This window comes from Tachyglossus aculeatus, chromosome 21, assembly GCF_015852505.1.
Source record: "Tachyglossus aculeatus isolate mTacAcu1 chromosome 21, mTacAcu1.pri, whole genome shotgun sequence".
Lineage (NCBI taxonomy): Eukaryota > Metazoa > Chordata > Mammalia > Monotremata > Tachyglossidae > Tachyglossus > Tachyglossus aculeatus.
Genome location: NC_052086.1, coordinates 45864657 through 45888473, shown reverse-complemented (window position 1 = coordinate 45888473; position 23817 = coordinate 45864657). Strand labels below are relative to the sequence as shown.

The 23817-nt window shown below is 49.3% G+C and overlaps 1 protein-coding gene across 2 annotated transcripts in view; it reads left to right on the top strand.

Moving 5' to 3' along the window:
* Positions 1-23817, top strand: part of ABCA3 (ATP binding cassette subfamily A member 3) — a 91608-nt gene that overhangs the window by 9483 nt on the left and 58308 nt on the right. For both annotated transcript variants that reach the window (XM_038762230.1, XM_038762229.1), the window contains exon 2: positions 18835-18898. The gene's annotated coding sequence lies outside the window, so the exon portion shown is untranslated. The remainder of the gene's footprint in view (positions 1-18834; positions 18899-23817) is intronic.

The window sequence follows — 23817 nt, the reverse complement described above, 5'->3', positions numbered from 1 at the left end:
ACAGTGCTTTGCCCACAGTAAGCGCTCAGTAAATATAATTGAATGAATGAATAATAATAATAATAATAATAATAATAATAATGGCATTTGTTAAGCGCTTACTATGTGCAGAGCACTGTTCTAAGCGCTGGGGGGGTTACAAGGTGATCAACTTGTCCCATGTGGGGCTCACAGTCTTAACCCCCATTTTACAGATGAGGGAACTGAGGCTCAGAGAAGTTAAGTGACTTGCCCAAGGTCACACAGCAGACGTGTGGGGGAGTCGGGATTCGAACCCATGACCACTGACTCCAAAGCCCGGGCTCTTTCCACTGAGCCACGCTGCTCCTCGAATGAATGAATGAAAGCAGACACTGTCCCACATGGAGTTTACAGTCCAAAAGGGAGTACTTTATCCCAACTCACGGTTTAGGAAACCGAAGCCCAGGGAAGATAGGGGACCTGTTCAGGGTGGCACGGCAGGCCGGAACCAGAGCTGGGACTAGAACCGGGGTCCCCCGGACTCACTGTCCCTCTTCATTCATTCATTCATTCAATCGTATTTATTGAGTGCTTACTGTGTGCAGAGCACTGTACTAAGCACTTGGGAAGTACAAGTTAGAAACATATAAAGATGGTCCCTACCCAACAGCGGGCTCACAGTCTAGAAGGAGGAGACAGACAACCAAACAAAACACGTAGACAGGTGTCAAAGTCATCAGAACAAACAGAATTAAAGCTATATGGACATCATTAACAAAATAAATAGAATAATAAGTATGTACAAGTAAAATAAATAGAGTAATAAATCTGTACATGTATATATACAAGTGCTGTGGGGAGGGGAAGGAGGTAGGGCGGGGGGAATGGAGAGGAGGAGAGGAAGACTATCTTACCTCCTTCCCTTCCCCACAGCACCTGTATATATGTATATATGTTTGTACATATTTATTATCTATTTTACCTGTACATATCTATTCTATTTATTTTATTTTGTTAGTATGTTTGGTTTTGTTCTCTGTCTCCCCCTTTTAGACTGTGAGCCCGCTGTTGGGTAGGGACTGTCTCTCTATGTTGCCAACTTATACTTCCCAAGTGCTTAGTACAGTGCTGTGCACACAGTAAGCGCTCAATAAATACGATTGATTGATTGATTGATTGAAAAAGGGGGCTCAGTCTGGGACGGCCTCCTGGAGGAGGTGAGCTCTCAGTAGGGCCTTGAAGGGAGGAAGAGAGCTAGCTTGGCAGATGGGCAGAGGGACTGGGGGCATTCCAGGCCCGGGGGATGACGTGGGCCGGGGGTCGATGGCGGGACAGGCGAGAGCGAGGTACGGTGAGGAGATCAGCGGTGGAGGAGCGGAGGGTGCGGGCTGGGCTGGAGAAGGAGAGAAGGGAGGTGAGGTAGGAGGGGGTGAGGGGATGGGCAGCCTTGAAGCTGAGAATGAGGAGGTTGTGCTTTTTCGTCCCCCTGCAGGTGACTCTCCTGTGGGCCACACTGCCTGCCCTCCTAAGGAGACACCACCGGCAGGCAAATGTGCCCACAGGTGCGCGTATAGGTGAGAAGGCCACTGCGGGACCCAGAGCCCCGGCAGGCTTACAAAAAGGCCATCATGTTGGACATTTACAGCTGTTTTCTCTTCAGCTTCCTTGTTTCTTGTTCCTCAGAAAGCTTTCTCTCAGAGAGGGCCGCTCTTTTCCTGAAGGCAGGGAGGCCCCGCAGATCTGCCCCTCTGCCAAGCTAGCTCTCTTCCTCCCTTCAAGGCCCTGCTGAGAGCTCACCTCCTCCAGGAGGCCTTCCCACACTCAGCCCCTTCTTTCCTCTCCCCCTCGTCCCCCTCTCCATCCCCCCCATCTTACCTCCTTCCCTTCCCCACAGCACCTGTGTATATGTATATATGTTTGTACATATTTATTACTCTATTTATTTTACTTGTACATATCTATTCTATTTATTTTATTTTGTTAGTATGTTTGGTTTTGTTCTCCGTCTCCTTTTAGACTGTGAGCCCACTGTTGGGTAGGGGCTGTCTCTATATGTTGCCAATTTGTACTTCCCAAGCGCTTAGTACAGTGCTCGGCACATAGTAAGCGCTCAATAAATACAATTGATGATGATGATGAGGATGTTCAGCTGGGGTGCAGCATTGGCTGAGGTGGGATTTTAGCAGGCCCTAAAAACACGCCTCCTCCATGGCCGAGCCCCTCCCCGCGCGCCTCCTGGGAATGTGCGGCAGAAGCACCTTGTGAAGAACACGGACTATGGAGTCGGAGGTCGTGGGTTCGAATCCCGGCCCTGCCACTTGTCAGCTGTGTGACTTAGAGAAGCAGCGTGGCTCAGTGGAAAGAGCCCGAGCTTTGAAATCAGAGGTCATGGGTTCAAACCCCGGCTCTGCCAATTGTCAGCTGGGTGACTCTGGGCAGGTCACTTCACTTCTCTGGGCCTCAGTTCCCTCATCTGTAAAATGGGGATTAAAACTGCGAGCCCCCCCGTGGGACAACCCGATCACCTTGTAACCTCCCCAGCGCTTAGAACAGTGCTTTGCCCACAGTAAGCGCTTTATAAATACCATCATTATTATTATGAGAAACAGCGTGGCTCATTGGAAAGAGCCCGGGCTTTGGAGTCGAAGGTCATGGGTTCAAATCCCGGCTCCGCCAGTTGTCAGCTGTGTGGCTTTGGGCAAGTCATTTCACTTCTCTGGGCCTCAGTTCCCTCATCTGTAAGATGGAGATTAAGACTGTGAGCCCCCCATGGGACAACCTGATCACCTTGTAGTCTCCCCAGCGCTTAGAACAGTGCTTTGCACATAGTAAGCGCTTAATAAGTGCTATCATTATTATTATTATTATTATTTGGGCAAGTCACTTCACTTCTCTGGGCCTCAGTTACCTCATCTGTAAAACGGGGGTGAAGACCGTAAGCCCCCTGTGGGACAACCTGATCACCTTGTATCCCCCCAGCGCTTAGAACAGTGCCTTGCACATCGTAAGCGCTTAATAAATGCCATTATTACTTCCCCCGTCCGGTATTTCCCAAGCGTTTAGTTCAGTGCCCTGCCCCCAGTGTGCACTTGGGCCATACTAAGGCTCTTCCTATATGTTGCCAGCTTGTACTTCCCAAGCGCTTAGTCCAGTGCTCTGCACACAGTAAGAGCTCAATAAATACGATTGATTGATTGATTGACACGCTAATGAGGCAGGCACACGGACACGCCCGGCTTCCTTGCAGCTAGTGCCGGCGGGAGGAAGACCAGGAGAGAAGTAGGAGAGGCATGGACAGAAATGACTGGGAGACACAGCCCAACCAAGCAATCGTGGTATTTATTGAGTGCTTACTGTGTGCAAAACACTGATTGCAGCATTTGGGAGACTGCCCTATGACAGAGTGGGTAGACTACCCTACCCACAAGGGGTTTACGCTCTAGAGGGTACCTCCTTCCCCTCCCCAAAGCACCTGTATATATGTATATATGTTTGTACGCATTTATTACTCTATTTTATTTGTACATATTTATTCTATGTATTTTATTTTGTTAATATGTTTGGTTTTGTTGTCCGTCTCCCCCTTCTAGACTGTGAGCCCACTGTTGGGCAGGGGCCGTCTCTATACGTTGCCAACTTGGACTTCCCAAGTGCTTCGTACAGTGCTCTGCACACATCGTCATCAATCGTATTTATTGAGCGCTTACTATGTGCAGAGCACTGGGCTAAGCGCTTGGGAAGTACAGATTGGCAACATATAGAGACAGTCCCTACCCAACAGTGGGTTCACAGTCTAAAAGGGGGAGACGGAGAACAAAACCAAACCTACTAACAAAATAGCACAGTAAGCGCTCAATAAATACGATCGAATAGAATAGAATGGCGGGTGGGGACTAGTAATTGCAAATACAGATATTCCGCTGAAGAAATATGGCCAAGAGGTGCTCCTGGCTCTTTTTTTTTAAAAAAAATATGGTTTTTGTTAAGCGCTTACTGTGTGCCAGGCACTTTACTAAGTGCTGGGGTAAATCAATCAATCGTATCTGTTGAGCGCTTACTGTGTGCAGAGCACTGTACTAAGCACTTGGGAAGTACAAGTCGGCAACACAATACAAGACAATCAGGTTGGACAAAGCCCTTGTCCCACATGGAGCGGACGATCTTAATCCCTATTTCACAGATGAGGCAACTGAGGTACAGAGAAGTTAAGTGACTCACCCAAGGTGACACAGAGGACAAGCAGAAGAACTGGGATTAGAACCCAGGTCCTTCTAACGCCCAGGCCCAAGTTCTATCCACTGGGGCACGCTGCTTCTCTTTGAATGCTAATCCCCAAACCCACCAGACTCCAACCCTGGTGAATCAGTCAATCAATCGTATTTATTGAGCGCTTACTCTGTGCAGAGCACTGTACTAAGCGCTTGGGAAGTACAAGTCGGCAACACAATACAAGACAATCAGGTTGGACAAAACCCTTGTGCCACATGGAGCTGACGATCTTAATCCCTATTTCACAGATGAGGCAACTGAGGTACAGAGAAGTTAAGTGACTTGTCCAGGGTGACACAGAGGACAAGCAGAAGAACTGGGATTAGAACCCAGGTCCTTCTAACTCCCAAGCCCAAGTTCTATCCACTGGGCCATGCTGCTTCTCTTCAATGCTAATCCCCAAACCCACCAGACTCCAGCCCTGGTGAATCAATCAGTCAATCGTATTTATTGAGCGCTTACTGTGTGCAGAGCACTGTACTAAGCGCTTGGGAAGTACAAGTGGGCAACATAGATGGTCCCTCCTCCAGGAGGCCTTCCCTGAGGATCTCCCTTCACCCCAAATGCCCTTCTGGTGTGAAGCAGCCATGGCGTAGTGGATATGTTGCCAATTTGTACTTCCCAAGCGCTTAGTACAGTGCTCTGCACATAGTAAGCGCTCAATAAATACGATTGATGATGATGATGATGATGATAGAGCAGAGGCCTGCGAGTCAGAAGGACCTGGGTTCTATTCCCGGCTCCGCCGCCTGTCTGCCTTGTGACCTTGGCAAGTCACTTCACTTCTCTGGGCCTCAGTTGCCTCATCTGGAAAATGGGGACGAAGAGAGCGTGAGCCCCGTGTGGGACAGGGACTCTGGCCAACCTGATTAACTTGCATGTACCCCAGTGCTTACAACCGTGCTTGGCACGTAGTAAGGGCTTAAGAAGTACCATTATTATAATTATTATTAAGATTGAGGCCCAGAGAATTGTTAAGCAGCGTGACTCAGTGGAAAGAGCCCGGGCTTTGGAGTCAGAGGTCATGGGTTTGAATCCTGACTCCGCCACATGTCAGCTGTGTGATCTTGGGCATGTCACAACTTCTCGGGGCCTCAGTTACCTCATTTGTAAAATGGGGATTAAGACTGTGAGCCCCACGTGGGACAACCTGATTACCTTGCATTCCCCGCCCCCCCCCAGTGCTTAGAACAGTGCTTTGCACATAGTAAGCGCTTAACAAATGCCAATTATTATATTTTTAGACTGTGAGCCCACTGTTGGGTAGGGACTGTCTCTCTATGTTGCCAATTTGTACTTCCCAAGCGCTTAGTACAGTGCTCTGCACATAGTAAGCGCTCAATAAATACGATCGATTGATTGATTGATTAAGATGATGGTTAGCCCTCCTCAGACCACGGGCATTGATGGGTATCCAGTTGGCAGCCAGTGTGTTTGGAAATCATCATCATCATCATCAATCGTATTTATTGAGCGCTTACTATGTGCAGAGCACTGTACTAAGCGCTTGGGAAGTACAAATCGGCAACATCTAGAGACAGTCCCTACCCAACAGTGGGCTCCCAGTCTAAAAGGACTTCTCTAGTCACTAGAGAAGCAGCATGGCTCATTGGAAAGGGCCCGGGCTTCGGAGTCAGAGGTCATGGGTTCAAATTCCGACTCTGCCAGTTGTCAGCCGTGTGACTTTGAGCAAGTCACTTCGCTTCTCTGGGCCTCAGTTACCTCATCTGTAAAATGGGGATGAAGACTGTGAGCCCCCCGTGGGACAACCTGATCACCCTGTAATCTCCCCAGCGCTTAGAACGGTGCTTTGCACATAGTAAGCGCTTAATAAATGCTATTAAAAAAAACCAACTTCTCTGTGCCTGTTACCTCAACTGTAAAAATGAGGATTGACTGTGAGCCCCCCCATGGGACAACCTGATCACCCTGTAACCTCCCCAGTGCTTAGAACAGTGCTCTGCACATAGTAAGCGCTTAATAAATGCCATTATTATTATTAAATCACTTCCCTTCTCTGGGCCTCGGTTCCCGCATCTGCAGAGTGGGGATTGAGAGCGTGAGCCCCGCAAGGAAGACTGACCGAGTCCAACCCGATGGGCGTATATTCACGCCAGCACTCAGTACAGTGCCTGGCACATAGTAAGTGCTTAACAAATGCCGTGGTTATTATTATTATTATTATTATTGCTGTTTTCTCCGCTCTCCCTCCCTCGCGGACAGGGTGCTCCGGTGGGACTGGGCCTGCATCCCACCCGCTGGGCTCAGTACCCAGCGCACCTGGCAGGCGCTTAATAGACGATCATTGCACCCAGTGGGTGCCAGGAAAATAGGGTGAGCACTTCCCTCTCTCCCTCTCTCCCTGCCCGGATTCATTCAATCGATCTTATTGAGCGCTTACTGTGTGCAGAGCACTGTACTAAGTGCTTGGGAAGTACAAGTCGGCCACATCTAGAGACGGTCCCTACCCAACAACGGGGCTCACAGTCTAGAAGGGGGAGACGGACAACAAAACGAAACATGGAGACAGGTGTCAAAATCTCCCCCCTTGGAGAAGGAAACGTAGCTCAACTTGAAATAGGGTTTTCCTCCCCGTATGTGTGAAAGTCATTTATAGTTGCATTCTCCGTGTAGTGTTTCTCAAAGTACAGGAATCAAGATGATTTAGTACACAAACTCAAAATATACTATAGTGTAGCCCAGTCTTCTTAATGGGCAATTAAGTTTAAGGAGTTACCCTTCAGGGCAGTGAATTTCAAACACAACCTCTTTCCTGAGGAGGTTCATAAAACCAGCCCTCTCCTCCCCATCTTGCCCTTCTCTAGTCCCCAGTATTTTTCATAAAAAAAAATTTTCATAATAATAATAATGGCATTTATTAAGCGCTTACTATGTGCAAAGCACTGTTCTAAGCACTGGGGAGGTTACAAGAAGATCAGGTTATCCCACGGGGGGCTCACAGTCTTAATCCCCATTTTACAGGTGAGGTAACTGAGGCACAGAGAAGTGAAGTGATTTGCCCAGAGTCACACAGCTGACAATTGGCGGAGCCGGGATTTGAACCCATGACCTCTGACTTCAAAGCCCGTGCTCTTTCCACTGAGCCACGCTGCTTCTCAGCTTCACAGAAGCTTCACAGCTTCTCTTTCTCATGGCTTTTTTCATAATGACTGTGGTATTTGTTAAGCACTTACTGTGCGTTAAGCACTGGAGTAGGGGCAAGATAATTAGGTTGGACGCAGTCCCTGTCCCACAAGGAGCTCACAGTCTAATCAATCAATCAATCAATCATATTGAGCGCTTACTATGTGCAGAGCACTGTACTAAGCGCTTGGGAAGTACAAATTGGCAACACATAGAGACAGTCCCTACCCAACAGTGGGCTCACAGTCTAAAAGGGGGAGTCTAAGATGGGGAAGAACAGAAATTGTTATTTCTCTAGGCCGTAAACTTCCGGAAGGCAGGAAAGTGTGTCCCAACTTTGTCATAGTCTACTCTTCCAAGTGCTTAGTTCTGTGCTCTTCACTCAGTAAGTGCTCAATAAATACCATCATCATCATCATCATCAATCGTATTTATTGAGCGCTTACTATGTGCAGAGCACTGTACTAAGCGCTTGGGAAGTACAAATTGGCAACATATAGAGACAGTCCCTACCCAACAGTGGGCTCACAGTCTAAAAGGGGGGAGACAGAGAACTAAAACCAAACATACTAACAAAATAAAATAAATAGAATAGATATGTACAAGTAAAATAAATAGAGTAATAAATATGTACAAACATATATACATATATACAGGTGCTGTGGGGAAGGGAAGGAGGTAAGATGGGGGGATGGAGAGGGGGACGAGGGGGAGAGGAAGGAAGGGGCTCAGTCTGGGAAGGCCTCTTGGAGGAGGTGAGCTCTCAGCAGGGCCTTGAAGGGAGGAAGAGAGCTAGCTTGGCGGATGGGCAGAGGGATTGGGGGCATTCCAGGCCCTCCCTGGAATACCACGGACTCATTGATTACGGATGAGGAAACTGAGGCACAGAAAAGTTATGATGCTTAGTCAGAAAACGGGAGTCCCCTAGCTCTAGCCGAGGATTGGGCAGCTCATGGCACTGGCCAACCGCGCATGGGGTTCAGCTATTTCCTTGTATCTGTGCCCCCCACCAGGCACTTGCCCAGTGGCCCCGCCAGCTCCCCCCTCCCCGTCCGGCTGTTGCCCAGACGGAAGTGGCTGGATGAATCAGTGTTTTCCCAGGAGAGTGCCAGGTGGTTGGAGAGGGAAAAGTCCCTTTCCGGCCCCTCCGGGCACAGAGCCAAGTAGCCTCTCGTTAGAAGGAGGGGCCCGGAGTGGCTCTTCTCTGGGAGCAGCTGTGTCCGCGCCCCGGAAATGGCCCCGTATCCCCGCCGGGTTTGGTCAAGGCCGGGGGATGGAGGGGTCGGGGGTTGCCGGCCAGGGCGGGGATGGGCAGAGCTGGCGTTGGCCTCCGTCCATCCTCGCCACTCCTGGGAACGCCGAGTTCCTTTCCTCAAGGAGCGTAAGGGATTTCAGCCTCCGCAGCCTCCGCGCTCTGGATCGTGGCAGTCTCGGCCAGCCGGTCAGAGTCCAGCAGCCGTCCGTGCGCATCCCTCTATTTATTCATTTATTTATTTTACTTGTACTTATCTATCCTATTTATTTTGTTAGTATGTTTGGTTTTGTTCTCTGTCTCCCCCTTTTAGACTGTGAGCCCACTGTTGGGTAGGGACTGTCTCTAGATGTTGCCAATTTGGACTTCCCAAGCGCTTAGTACAGTGCTCTGCACATAGTAAGCGCTCAATAAATACGATTGATGATGATGATGATGATGATCCCTTCACAGTCACCGGGTCACGGAAGGGCGGCCCCCGCACGGCCGCTTGGCCCGGCTCCCTTGCAGTCCTCCTGAGCCCCTGCTTGTGCTGGGGAACCCGCTCGAAGCAGCTGCGGGGGGCCGATCACTCCTGCCCTGCTCCCCCAAACTCCTTAGAGGAGCAGCGTTGCCTAGTGGATAGAGCCCAGGCCCGCGACTCAGAAGGTCATGGGTTCTAATCCCAGCTCTGCCACTTATCTGGGCGATCGTGGGCAAGTCACTTCGCTTCTCTGGGCCTCAATTATAATAATAATAATGATGGCATTTGTTAAGCACTTACTATGTGCAGAGCACTGTTCTAAGCGCTGGGGGGGGGATACAAGGTGAGCAAGCTGTCCCACGTGGGGCTCACAGTCTTAATCCCCATTTTACAGATGAGGGAACTGAGGCTCAGAGAAGTTAAGTGACTTGCCCAAGGTCACACAGCAGACGTGTGGCCGAATCTCATTTGTAAATTGAGGACTGAGGCTGTGAGCCCCATATGGGACGGGGACTCTGCCCAACCCGATTTGCTTGTATTCACCCCGTGTAGTAAGCGCCTAACAAATACCATAGTTATTATTATTGTTCTGAAGTCCAGGTAAATGATAGACCCAAGGCCCTGACTCCCCCGGCTCACCCTTCCCACCCCGTTCTCTCCCCGTGGGGCGGAAAGAAGCCTGGGGGGCCTGAACGGTTGGGATTTGTGGTCTCATGTCCCCCAGCCACCTTCGCCTTTGGGGGACTGCTAGATCTGGCAATTTTTTTTTGCTGGACACTTACTGTGTGCCAAGTACTATGCTAAGCGCTTGGGAGAGTACAGAATAACAGTAATAATAATGATGATGGCGTTTATTAAGCGCTTACTATGTGCCAAGCACTGTTCTAAAGCACTGGGGAGGTTACAAGGTGATCAAGGTGTCCCACGGGGGGCTCACAGTCTTCATCCCCATTTTACAGATGAGGTAACTGAGGCACAGAGAAGTGAAGTGACTTGCCCAGAGTCACATGGCTGTTAATTGGCGGAGCCGGGATTTAATCAATCAATCAATCAATCAATCAATCGTATTTATTGAGCGCTTACTATGTGCAGAGCACTGTACTAAGCGCTTGGGAAGTACAAATTGGCAACACATAGAGACAGTCCCTACCCAACAGTGGGCTCACAGTCTAAAAGGGGGAGACAGAGAACAGAACCAAACATACCAACAAAATAAAATAAATAGGATAGAAATGTACAAGTTAAATAAATAAATAAATAAATAAATAAATAAATAAATAAATAAATAGAGTAATAAATATGTACAACCATATATACATATATGCAGGTGCTGTGGGGAAGGGAAGGAGGTAAGATGGGGGGATGGAGAGGGGGATTTGAACCCATGACCTCTGACTCCAAAGCCCGGGCTCTTTCCACTGAGCCACGCTGCTTCTCTCAACACTCCTGGCCCACAGTGAGCTCATGGACATAGATACCACATGTGTAACTGTAGCCAGGGCCCCCAAATAATAATTTTGGTATTTGTTAAGCGCTTACTATGTGCCAAGCACAGTGCTCTGCACTTTAAGCGCTCAATAAATACAGCGTGGCTCAGTGGAAAGAGCCCGGGCTTGGGAGTCAGGGGTCGTGGGTTCTTATTTTATCTTGTTAATATGTTTTGTTCTGTTGTCTGTCTCCCCCTTCTAGACTGTGAGCCTGCTGTTGGGTAGGGACCACCTCTAGATGTTGCCAACTTGGACTTCCCAAGCGCTTAGTACAGTGCTCTGCACGCAGTAAGCGCTCAATAAATACGATTGAATGAGTGAATGAATGGAAGCTCCTGGAGGGCAAGGATCATGTCTACTAACTCTCCTGTACTCTCCCCAGCACTCACTATACAGTATCATTATTATCATTGTCGTCATATTTAAGTAAGTGCTTACTGTGTGTCAAGTATGTTGCCAATTTGTACTTCCCAAGCGCTTAGTACAGTGCTCTGCACATAGTAAGCGCTCAATAAATACGATTGATGATGATGATGAAGTACTGTTCTAAGCGCTGCAGGTCAGATACAGTCCCTGTCCTGTACAGTCTCAGTAGGAGGGACAGCGGGTAGTGGATCCTTATTTTTTTTTTTTACAGTTGTGGAAACTGAGGCCCAGAGAAGTTAAGTGACTTGCCCAGGGTCACACAGCAAGCAGTTGGCAGAACTGGGATTGGAACACAGGTCTTTGGACTCCCAAAGCCGTATTCTTTCCGCTAGGCTGTGCTGACTTGACACCCGTCCACGTGTTTTGTTTTGTCGTCCGCCTCCCCCTTCTAGACTGTGAGCCCATTGTTGGGTAGGGACCGTCTCTATATGTTGCCGACTTGTACTTCCCAAGCGCTTAGTACAGTGCTCTGCACACAGTAAGCGCTCAATAAATACGATTGAATGACTGAATGTTTCCCAGTACTGCGTACAGTAGACTGTCAGCTTCTTGAGGACAGGGACCATCATCATCATCATCAATTGTATTTATTGAGCGCTTACTATGTGCAGAGCACTGTACTAAGCGCTTGGGAAGTACAAATTGGCAACATATAGAGACAGTCCCTACCCAACAGTGGGCTCACAGTCTAAAAGGGGGAGACAGAGAACAAAACCAAACATACTAACAAAATAAAATAAATAGAATAGATATGTACAAGTAAAATAAATAGAGTAATATATATGTACAAACATATATACATATAAACAGGTGCTGTGGGGAAGGGAAGGAGGTAAGATGGGGGGGATGGAGAGGGGGATGAGGGGGAGAGGAAGGAAGGGGCTCAGTCTGGGAAGGCCTCCTGGAGGAGGTGACCATGTCTCCCAAGTGCTCAGAACAGTGCTATGCACCCAATAGACTGTAAGTTCCTTAAGGTTCAGGGTTGGGCCTGCTAACTTGTCCTCTCCCAAATGTGTGGGTCAGTGTCCTGCATTCAATAGGTGCTCAATAAATAGCATTGATTCCCCATCATAATAATGAATAATTATCATAATAATGGTATTTCATTCATTCATTCAATCGTATTGAGCGCTTACTGTGTGCAGAGCACTGTGCTAAGCGCTTGGGGAAAAACGCTTACAACATGCCGGGCATTGTACTAAGCGCTGGGGTGGGTACAAGCAAATGGGGCTGGGCAGAGTCCCTGTCCCACACGGGGCTCACAGTCTCAATCCCCATTTTGCAAATGGGGGAACCGAGGCGCGGAGAAGTGGCTTGCCCAAGGTCACACAGCAGACCAGTGGTAGAGCCAGGATTAGAACCCAGGTCTTTCTGACTCCCACTGGGGCACGCTGCTTCTCCCAGGTTAATTTCTCTCTAAGAGTGTTGCCTTCTTTAAAGACCAGGAATGACAAATTGGCTTATTTACTATTGAGTGCGGCCCTGTTAGGATGGAGAGGCTGGCGCCATTCTTTCATTCAGTCGTGTTCATTCATTCATTCATTCAGTCGTATTTATTGAGCGCTTACTGTGTGCAGAGCACTGTACTAAGCGCTTGGGAAGTACAAGTTGGCAACATATAGAGACAGCGGGCTCACAGTCTAGAAGAGACACTATCTATTTAGAGATATAAATATATATATATATCTCTATATATCTATAGAGTATATCGATATATCTATAGATATACCGATATATCTATAGAGAAGCAGCGTGGCTCAGCGGAAAGAGCACGGGCTTTGGAGTCAGAGGTCATGGGTTCAAATCCCAGCTCTGCCAATTGTCAGCTGTGTGACCTTGGGCACGTCACTTAACTTCTCTGCCTCAGTTATCTGTAAAATGGGGATTAAGACTGTGAGCCCCCCGTGGGACAACCTGATCACCTTGTCACCTCCCCAGCGCTTAGAACAGTGCTTTGCACATAGTAAGCGCTTAATAAATGCCATTATTATTATTATTATTATTATTATTATTATCTATTTCAGTTTTGGGGCTCCACTTTCCCCTCCCCAGCGCTCTCCTGCTCTGCAGCCAGGCAGAAGGCGGCCCAGGCCCTGGTGGAAAGCGGCCTCTGCTCTTTGAAAACTGAAAGTTGGAGATGGCCGGTCCTGTCTGGGTTTTGCCCGTTCCAGTTGGCTGGTTTTAATCATCATCATCATCAATCGTATTTATTGAGTGCTTACTATGTGCAGAGCACTGTACTAAGCGCTTGGGAAGTGCAAATTGGCAACATCTAGAGACAGTCCCTACCCAACAGTGGGCTCACAGTCTTAAAGGGGGAGACAGAGAACAAAACCAAACATACTGACAAAATAAAATAAATAGAATAGATATATACAAGTAAAATAAATAAAGAAATAGAGTAATAAATATGTACAAACATATATACATCTATACAGGTGCTGTGGGGAAGGGAAGGAGGTAAGATGGGGGGGATGGAGAGGGGGACGAGGGGGAGAGGAAGGAAGGGGCTCAGTCTGGGAAGGCCTCGTGGAGGAGGGGAGCTCTCAGTAGGGCCTTGAAGGGAGGAAGAGAGCTAGCTCTTTAATAAAGAGAGATAAAGCTGGTTTTAATAGAGAAGCAGCGTGGCTCAGTGGAAAAGAGCCCGGGCTTTGGAGTCAGAGGTCATGGGTTCTAATCCCGGCTCCACCAACTGTCAGCTGTGGGACTTTGGGCAAGTCACTTCACTTCTCTGTGCCTCAGTTCCCTCATCTGTAAAATGGGGATGAAGACTGTGAACCCCCCGTGGGGCGACTTGATCACCTTGTAACCTCCCCAGCACTTAGAACAGTGCTTTGCACATAGTAAGCGCTTAATAAATGCCATTAAAAAAAAAATAATAATAACAGTAATAGTGGTATTTGTTAAACACTTATTATCTGCCAAGCAAAGTACTCAATCCCTTCGCCCGCTCCTCCCTCACCTAACTCCTCTCCTGCTACAATGCAGCCCGCACACTGCGCTCCTCTAATGCCAAACTTCTCACTGGGCCTCCGTCTTGTCTGTCTCATCGCCAATGTCTCGCCCACATCCTGCCTCTGGCCTGTACATATTTATTACTCTATTTATTTATCTTACATGTACATATCATCATCATCAATTGTATTTATTGAGCGCTTACTGTGTGCAGAGCACTGTACTAAGCGCTTGGGAAGTCCAAGTTGGCAACATATAGAGACAGTCCCTACCCAACAGTGGGCTCACAGTCTAAAAGGGGGAGAGATACGTACATATCTATTCTATTTATTTTATTTTGTTAGTACGTTTGGTTTTGTTCCCTGTCTCCCCCTTCTAGACTGTGAGCCCACTGTTGGGTAGGGACTGTCTTTATGTGTTGCCGACTTGTACTTCCCAAGCGCTTAGTACAGTGCTCTGCACACAGTAAGCGCTCAATAAATCATCATCATCATCATCAATCGTATTTATTGAGCGCTTACTATGTGCAGAGCACTGTACTAAGCGCTTGGGAAGTACAAATTGGCAACATCTAGAGACAGTCCCTACCCAACAGTGGGCTCACAGTCTAAAAGGGGGAGACAGAGAACAAAACCAAACATACTAACAAAATAAAATAAATAGAATAGATATGTACAAATAAGATAAATAAATAAATAAATAGAGTAAAAAAAATGTACAAGCATATATACATATATATATATATACGTATATAAATACGACTGATTGATTGATTGGAATGCCCTCTCTTCATGTGCCCCTCTAGACTGTAAGCTCATCGTGGGCGGGGAATGTGCCTGTAATATTGTTATATTGTCCTCTCCAAAGTGCTTCATCATCATCATCATCATCAATCGTATTTATTGAGCGCTTACTATGTGCAGAGCACTGTACTAAGCGCTTGGGAAGTACAAATTGGCACCATATACAGTCCCTACCCGACCCTGGGACAGCTTAATTCACAGGAAGGACCCAATAAATATGGTTGACTGACTGGGGTAGAGAAAAGATAATCAGGTCTCCTCTAATGCCAAGCTTCTCCCTGGGCCTTCGTCTCATCTGTCTCATCGCCAGCGTCTCGCCCACATCCTGCCTCTGGCCTGGAATGCCCTTGGTCTTCATGTGCCCCTGTAGACTGTAAGCTCATCGTGGGCGGGGAATGTGTCTGTAATATTATTATATTGTCCTCTCCAGAGTGCTTAATACACAGTGAGGACCCAATAAATATGGTTGACTGACTGGGGTAGAGAAAAGATAATCAGGTCCCATACGGGACTCTCAATCTAAGTAGGAGGAACAACAGGTATTGAATCCCCGTCTTGCCGATGAGGCAACTGAGGCCCAGAGAAGCTAAGTAACCTGTCTGAAGTCACACAGCAGAGAAGTGGCAGAGGCAGGATTAGAACCCAGCCCGTGCTCTTTCCACACTACTTCCCTCCAGTTGTCACGAGTGGGAAAAATCCCTTTTTGTTTTCTTGCTGGAGTCCCCGTGTGACATTCCTTGCAGTATGGCCCAGAGGACCTAATCCCAGTGCTGCCACTTGCCTGCTGTGGGATCTTAGGCAAGTCACTTTACTACCCTGTGCCTCAGTTACCTCACCTGTAAAATGAGGATTAAGACTGTGAGCCCCACGTGAGACAAGTACTGTGTCCAACCTGATCAGCTTGTATATACCCCGGCATTTAGTACGACGCCTGCCACAAAACGAGCCCTTAACAAATGCCGTGCCCGTTCTCGGTGGTGTTTATCGAGCGCTTACCGTGTGCAGAGCGCTGTACTAAGTGCTTGGGGAGAGTTCAGTATAACAGACACATTCCCTGCCCGCACTCCCTCACTTGTTGGGCAGGGACTGATAGTTTGGGAGCTGTCCCAGGGTCGAGCACAATGTTTGGCACATAGTAAGTGCTTAACAAATACCATTGTATCATGTCTTGGATTTTCCCCAACCCTTTGTTTGCCCTCCGAGGCTTATAGGGTGGGGAGCTATGTGGTTCAGTGGGGCTCCTTCAGGGCGCCTTGCCTCTCCCGCCTTCTGTCCCCTCCAGTTTCCCGTCAGGCCTCTCCCACCTTGGGTGTTTACCCCCAGATTAATCATCAATCCCCTCCTCGGGGGGACACTGTAAGAGGCTCCTTGTCCCACTCGGCGCCTTTCCTTTCTGGTCCCTCCAGTTCCCGTTCCCTGCTCGAGTGGGTGGCCCTCGACCCGGCTTGGGTGACGGGAAAGGTGAAACTTGAGTCTCGTTGTCTTAAACGGAGGCAGCGTGGCCTAGTAGAGCAGAGCAGGGGCCTGGGAGTTGGAAGGACCTGGGTTCTAATCCCCCCTTTCTGCTGTGTGTGCCCTTGGACAAGTCACTCCGTTTATAATAATGTTAATTGCAATTTATTTCTGTCTGTCTCTCCCTCTATCATCATCATCAATCGTATTTATTGAGCGCTTACTGTGTGCAGAGCACTGTACTAAGCACTTGGGAAGTACAAGTCGGCAACATATAGAGACAGTCCCTACCTAACAGTGGGCTCACAGTCTAAAAGGGGGAGGCAGAGAACAAAACCAAACATACTAACAAAATAAATAGAATAGATATGTACAAGTAAAATAAATAGAGTAACAAATATGTACAAACATATATACATATATACAGGTGCTGTGGGGAAGGGAAGGAGGTAAGATGGGGGGGGTGGAGAGGGGGATGAGGGGGAGAGGAAGGAAGGGGCTCAGTCTGGGAAGGCCTCCTGGAGGAGGTGAGCTCTCAGTAGGGCCACCTACTAGGCTGTAAGCTTGTTGTGGGCAGGGAATGTGTCTGTTTACTGTTTTATCGTACTCCCCCAAGTACTTAGTACAGTGCTCTGCAATCAATCAATCAGTCGTATTTATTGAGCGCTTACTGCATGCAGAGCACTGTACTAATCAATCAATCGTATTGAGCGCTTACTGTGTGCAGGGCACTGTACTAAGCGCTTGGGAAGTACACACAGAAGCAGCATGGCACAGTTGACAGAGCACAGGCCTGGAAGTTAAAAGGCTATGGGTTCTAATCCTGCCTCTGCCACTTGTCTGCTGCGTGACCTTGGGCAAGCCACTTCACTTCTCTGTGCTTCAGTTCCCTCATCTGTAAAATGGGGATTATTATTATTAATAATAATAATAATGGTATTTGTTAAGCGCTTACCATGTGCCAAGCCCTGTTCTAAGCGCTGGGTTACAATGTAATCAGGTTGTCCCACATGGGGCTCACAGCCTTAATCCCCATTTTACAGATGAGGGAATTAAGACATGAGCCCCAGGTGGGACAGGGACTGTGCTCAACCTGATTTACTTCTATCCACCCCAGTGCTTCGAACAGTGCCTGGCACATAATAGGCACTTAACAAATACCACAGTTATTATTCGTAGTAGTAGTAGGCACTCAAATTCAACCGACTGACTGACAACTTCTCTCCGACTCGGTTACCTCATCTGTAAAATGGGGATTAAGACCGCAGGCCCTGTGTGGGACAGGGACTGTGTCCAATCCATTTGCTTCGTACATAGTAAGTGCATAACAAATGCCATTATTATTATTTTATTGCTGTTAATGATAATAACTGTTAATGAATCTGAGTTGACAGTGCTTAAGTGCCTCTGTACTTCCCGGGGCTCGCAGTTTGCACACCCTGCTGATGGTGACCAACAGCCCCTAGTCCTGGCACAGAGTCCAAGCAATGGGGAGCGGTGGGGAACTTGGGGGACACAGCTGAGGGTGGAAGCCAAGAGACCCCACTTCTAGTCCCAGCTCAGCCCCTGGCCCGCTGTGAGACCTTGGGCCGGTCCCTGAACTTTTCTGGGCCTCACATTCCTCATCTGTCAAATGGCCATCAGAGTCTTCCCCCCCCTCGCAATAATAACAATGATAATTACAAGTGCTTATTATATACTAAGCAGGTACAGTAGAATCAGTCCTGGTCCCATTTGAGGCTCACAGTCTACAGGAGAGGGAGAACGGGAATTTAGCCCCCATTTTATAGATGAGGAAACTGAGGCACAAAGAAGTGAAGTGAGTTGCCCAAGGTCAGCTGGCGCGAGAACCCAAACCTGGGCTCTTCCCACTGGGGCCGTGCTGCTTCTCACGTCCGACGTGATTGATTCATGTCTACCTCAGGGCTTAGCACAGAGTAAATGCTTCGTGAATTCTATAAGGATTTTATTTTTTAATTATGAGACCCAACGCGGAGGAGTGCATTCATTCATTCATTCATTCAATCGTATTTATTGAGCGCTTATTGTGTGCAGAGCACTGTACTAAGCGCTTGGGACTTTTAGACCGCGAGCCCACTGTTGGGTAGGGACCGTCTCTATATGTTGCCAACTTGTACTTCCCAAGGGCTTAGTACAGTGCTCTGCACAAAGTAAGCGCTCAATAAATACTATTGATTGATTGATTGATTGATTGATTGGGAAGTACAGTTGGCTGGCCCGGCATTCCTCACGCTCTCCCGCCCCACATGAGAGGGGGTGGTCCCTGCTGGGGTCCGGAGCCCAGCGAGGGAGCGAACGGGTGGGCCGTGGGCAGCGTTGGCACAGCGAGGGAGCGAACGGGTGGGCGGTGGGCAGCGTTGGCAGGGTGATCACATACGAGAAGCTCCGTTTCCCCCTCGGGAGCCGTTGACCTTGGGATGGGATGGGTCGGAGTAAGCGGGACAGGGGCTGACCGGGCGGCAGTTAGCCTTCACCGCCAGCCCTCCAGAAAGGCCAGCGAGCCAGAAGCTCCGACCCGTGGGCAGGGCTGGCCGAGAAGCCTTCAGTCCGTCCGTCTGCTTGGTGTTTCTTCCTAACGGTCTCATCTGTTTCTTTCCCCAGGAACGAGGCCTTCAGGCTGTTGATCTGAGCCCTTCCCCGAGAGGCTGACCACCGTTTCTTATCGGTCAGTATGATTCCACCACCCGTGGTTCCGGGGAAGCCCTGAGAAGGCTGCCTCCCCCTTAACCCACCCCAAGAGACTCCTGTAGGGAGACCCTCCAGAGAAGGTCCCCCTTTTGTCCCCACTCACCCTCTGAGGGAGCGGTCTCGACCACGAGGCCCTCAAGGGAAACCTGGCCCCACCTGAAGCCCAGATCTCTTTTGGAGAGGGTCACGTGACCTCGCCTGAGCCTTTCAAGTCGTGTGGCTCCAGCTCCCCGCCGCCGCGTCCTTCCTGAGGCAGACCGGGTTCTGGGGGCCATCACACTCGGCCATTGGACTCCCTCCAGGCTGAGTCCAAGTCACTCCCTTGACCTCAGCGTCTCCTACCACTGCACCATCTCCATCCTCACCAACTCTGAAATCCCTCTCTCTGATCATAACCTTCTCACCTGCCTCCTCACTCACTCTCCTCTCCCCTGTAAATCTGTATTACTACCTCACAGAGACTTCCGCTCTCTCGACCCCATCCATCTTTCTCAGCGCATCACACCCCACCTCACCTCCCTTTCCTCTTTACCCAATCTTGAACACCAGATTACTGCTCTCAACTCTACCCTGTCCACTCAACTCAACTTGTTCGCTCCCCTTTCCCTTCGCCACTCTCGTGCCACTAACCCACAGCCTTGGATCACTGCCACTGTCCGCCTCCTTCGCTCTTATGCTCGAGCTGCTGAACGCTTCTGGCGAAAGTCTATACACCAAGCCAACCATGTTCACTTCAAGTTTATCCTTTCCTGCCTTAACTCTGCCCTCTCCTCTGCCAGGCAAAACTATTTCTCCTCCCTTATTGACACTCATCCCCGTCAGCTGTTCCATACATTTAACTCCCTCCTCAGGCCCCCTGTTCCTCCCCCTCCTCCTTCCCTCACCCCCAACGATCTAGCCTCCTAATTCATTAGTAAAATCAACTCCATCAGGTCTGAGCTCCCCAAAGTCACTCCTCCCCCTTCTCCAACCCCCTGGCTCTCAACCCTCTCTGCTACTCTCCCTTCCTTCCCAGCAGTATCTTCAGATGAAATCTCCTCCCTCCTCTCAAGTGCTACTCCATCCACCTGTGCTTCAGACCCCATTCCCTCTCATCTTATCAAATCTCTCGCCCCTTCCCTCCTCCCCTCCTTAACTTCCATCTTCAACCGCTCACTCTCCACTGGTTCCTTCCCCTCTGCTTTCAAGCTTGCCCACGTCTCCCCCATCCTAAAAAACCCCTCTCTTGACCCCACCTCCCCTTCTAGTTATCGCCCTGTCTCCCTCCTACCATTCCTTTCCAAACTCCTAGAACGAGTTGTCTACACCCGCTGCCTTGAATTCCTCAACGCCAACTCTCTCCTAGACCCCTCCGATCTGGCTCCCGTCCCCTGCACTCCACCGAAACTGCCCTCTCAAAGGTCACCAATGACCTCCTTCTTGCCAAATCCAACGGCTCCTACTCTATCCTAATCCTCCTCAACCTCTCAGCTGTTTGTGACACTGTGAACCACCCCCTTCTCCTCAACACGCTATCCAACCTTGGCTTCACGGACTCCGTCCTCTCCTGGTTCTCCTCTTATCTCTCCGGCCGTTCATTCTCAGTCTCCTTTGCGGGCTCCTCCTCCCCCTCCCATCCCCTTACTGTGGGGGTTCCCCAAGGTTCAGTGCTTGGTCCCCTTCTGTTCTCGATCTACACTCACTCCCTTGGTGACTTCATTCGCTCCCACGGCTTCAGCTATCACCTCTACGCTGATGACACCCAAATCTACATCTCTGCCCCTGCTCTCTCTCCCTCCCTTCAGGCTCGGGTCTCCTCCTGCCTTCAGGACATCTCCATCTGGACGTCTCCCAGCCACCTAAAACTCAATAGGTCCAACACTGAACTCCTTGTCTTCCCTCCCAAACCCTGCCCTCTCCCTGACTTTCCCATCACTGTTCACGGCACTGCCATCCTCCCCGTCTCACAAGCCCGCAACCTTGGTGTCATCCTCGACTCTGCTGTCTCGTTCACCCCTCACATCCAATCCATCACCAAAACCTGCCATTCTCACCTCCGCAACATCGCCAAGATCCGCCCTTTCCTCTCCATCCAAACCGCTACCTTGCTGGTTCAATCTCTCATCCTATCCCGACTGGATTACTGCATCAGCCTTGTCTCTGATCTCCCATCCTCCTGTCTCTCCCCACTTCAGTCTGTACTTCATGCTGCTGCCCGGATCATCTTTGTGCAGAAACGCTTTGGGCATGTTACTCCCCTCCTCAAAAATCTCCAGTGGCTGCCTGTCAACCTACACATTCATGCATTCATTCAGTTGTATTTATTGAGCGCTTACTGTGTGCAGAGCACTGTACTAAGCGCTTGGGAAGTACTAGTTGGCAACATATAGAGATGATCCCTACCCAACAGCGGGCTCACAGTCTAGAAGGGGGAGACAGACAACAAAACAAAACATATTAACAAAATAAAATAAATAGAATAAATATGTATAAGTAAAATAAATAGAGTAATAAATATGTACAAGCATATTACATATATACAGGTGCTGTGGGGAGGGGAAGGAGGTAAGGCAAGGGGGAAGGGGAGGGGGAGGAGGGGGAGAGGAAGGAGGGGGCTCAGTGTGGGAAGGCCTCCTGGAGGAGGTGAGCTCTCAGTAGGGCTTTGAAGGGAGGAAGAGAGCTAGTTTGGCGGATGTGCGGAGGGATTGGGGGCATTCCAGGCCAGGGGGAGGATGTGGGCTGGGGGTCGACGGTGGGACAGGGGAGAACGAGGCCCAGTGAGGAGGTGAGCGGCAGAGGAGCGGAGGGTGTGGGCTGGGCTGTATAGGAGAGAAGGGAGGTGAAGTAGGAGGGGGCGAGGGGATGGACAGCCTTGAAGCCAAGAGTGAGGAGTTTTTGTCTGATGCGTAGGTTGATTAGTACCCACTGGAGATTTTTGAGGTGGGGAGTAACATGCCCAGAGCATTTCTGCACAAAGACTATCCGGGCAGCAGCGTGAAGTATAGATTGAAGTGGGGAAGCATCAACCAAAGACTCCTCACTCTCGGTTTCAAGGCTGTCCATCATCTCGCCCCCTCCTACCTCACCTCCCTTCTGTCCTTCTCCAGCCCTGCCCGCCCCCTCCGCTCCTCTGCCGCTAACCTCCTCACTGAGCCTCATTCTCGCCTGTCCCACCGTTGACCCCCGGCCCACGTCCTTCCCCTGGCCTGGAATTCCCTCCCTCTGACATCTGCCAGGATAGCGCTCTTCCTCCCTTCGAAGCCCTACTGAGAGCTCCCAGACTGAGGCTCCCAGAGGCCTTCCCAGACTGAGCCCTCTTTTTCCTCTCCTCCTCTCCATCCCCCCGGCCCTACCTCCTTCCCCTCCCCACAGCACCTGTATATATATTTGTACAGATTTATTACTCTTTTTATTTTACTTGTACATATTTACTATTCTATTTATTTCGTTAATGACGTGCATTTAGCTTTGTCTATTTGCTCTGAAGACTTGACACCTGTCCGATGTTTTGTTTTGTTGTCTGTCTCCCCCTTCTAGACTGTGAGCCCATTGTTGGGTAGGGACCGTCTCTGTATGTTGCCAACTTGTACTTCCCAAGCGCTTAGTATCAATCAATCAATCAATCAATCAATCGTATTTATTGAGCGCTTACTATGTGCAGAGCACTGTACTAAGCGCTTGGGAAGTACAAATTGGCATCACATAGAGACAGTCCCTACCCAACAGTGGGCTCACAGTCTAAAAGGGGGAGACAGAGAACAGAACCAAACATACCAACAAAATAAAATAAGTAGGATAGGAATGTACAAGTAAAATAAATAAATAAATAAATAAATAAATAATGGAGTAATAAATATGTACAACCATATATACATATATACAGGTGCTGTGGGGAAGGGAAGGAGGTAAGACGGGGGGATGGAGAGGGGGACGAGGGGGAGAGGAAAGAAGGGGCTCAGTCTGGGAAGGCCTCCTGGAGGAGGTGAGCTCTCAGCAGGGCCATGCTCCGCACACAGTAAGCGCTCAATAAATACGATTGAATGAATGAATGAGAAGGAGGGGAAAGGAGGGATCGGGGAGAAGGGAAGGGGAGAGGCTTTGCTCTCCAGCTGTCTGCAGGAAACGCCTTCTTCGGCCCCTTGGCTTAGCTGCTGGGTTTTCCCGGGGCCTTGTAGAGAGAGCCCGGAACAGGTGTCACAACATCCTCTTTCTAGTCCCGACTCTGCCACTGACCCGCTGAGGGACCTTGGGCAAGTCACTTTCCCTCTTGGGGCCTCTATTGTCTCACCTGTCAAATGGGGATAAAAAAGCCCTGCTCACCACCCCCCAGACTGTGAGCGAATGGGTACTACGTCCAATCTGATTATCTTGTGTCTAGGGTGCTGGGCTTAATAAAAAATTATGATGAGGTTATTTTGGTGTCCAGCCTCTGCCACGCTAAGGAGGCTGATTTCCTTTAGTGATGGTAATGTTAGTAGTAGTGATAGTATCATTTATGGAACGTCTTCTGGTGCAGTGCACTGTACTAAACTCTTGGTGTGGAGCCAGTCTTCTTCCTTTGTACGCCATCCTCTTGCTTAGCGTGATGTTCTGACTGCAGTAGTTACTCAGTAGACACTGTTGGTTGGCTACAAAAAAAAAGTGGCCCATTCCCTGCCCACAAGGAGTTTAACCTCTAGATGCCACAGCACTCAGGTGTGCTCTCTCCCTCTCTCTCTCTCTCTCTCTTTCTTTCTTTCTAATCCTCCTTCCCTAATCCCCATCCTATTGTGAAGCCCTGGGAAGGAGGAAGGAGGGTTTGGGGAAGAGGGATCAGGGAGGGGTGAGGCTGGAGCGGAGGAGGCGGGAGTTGGAGAGGAGCAGGGAGGGGGGAGGAGGAGGAAGTGGGAGGTTGAGGAGCAGTGGGGGACGACTCTG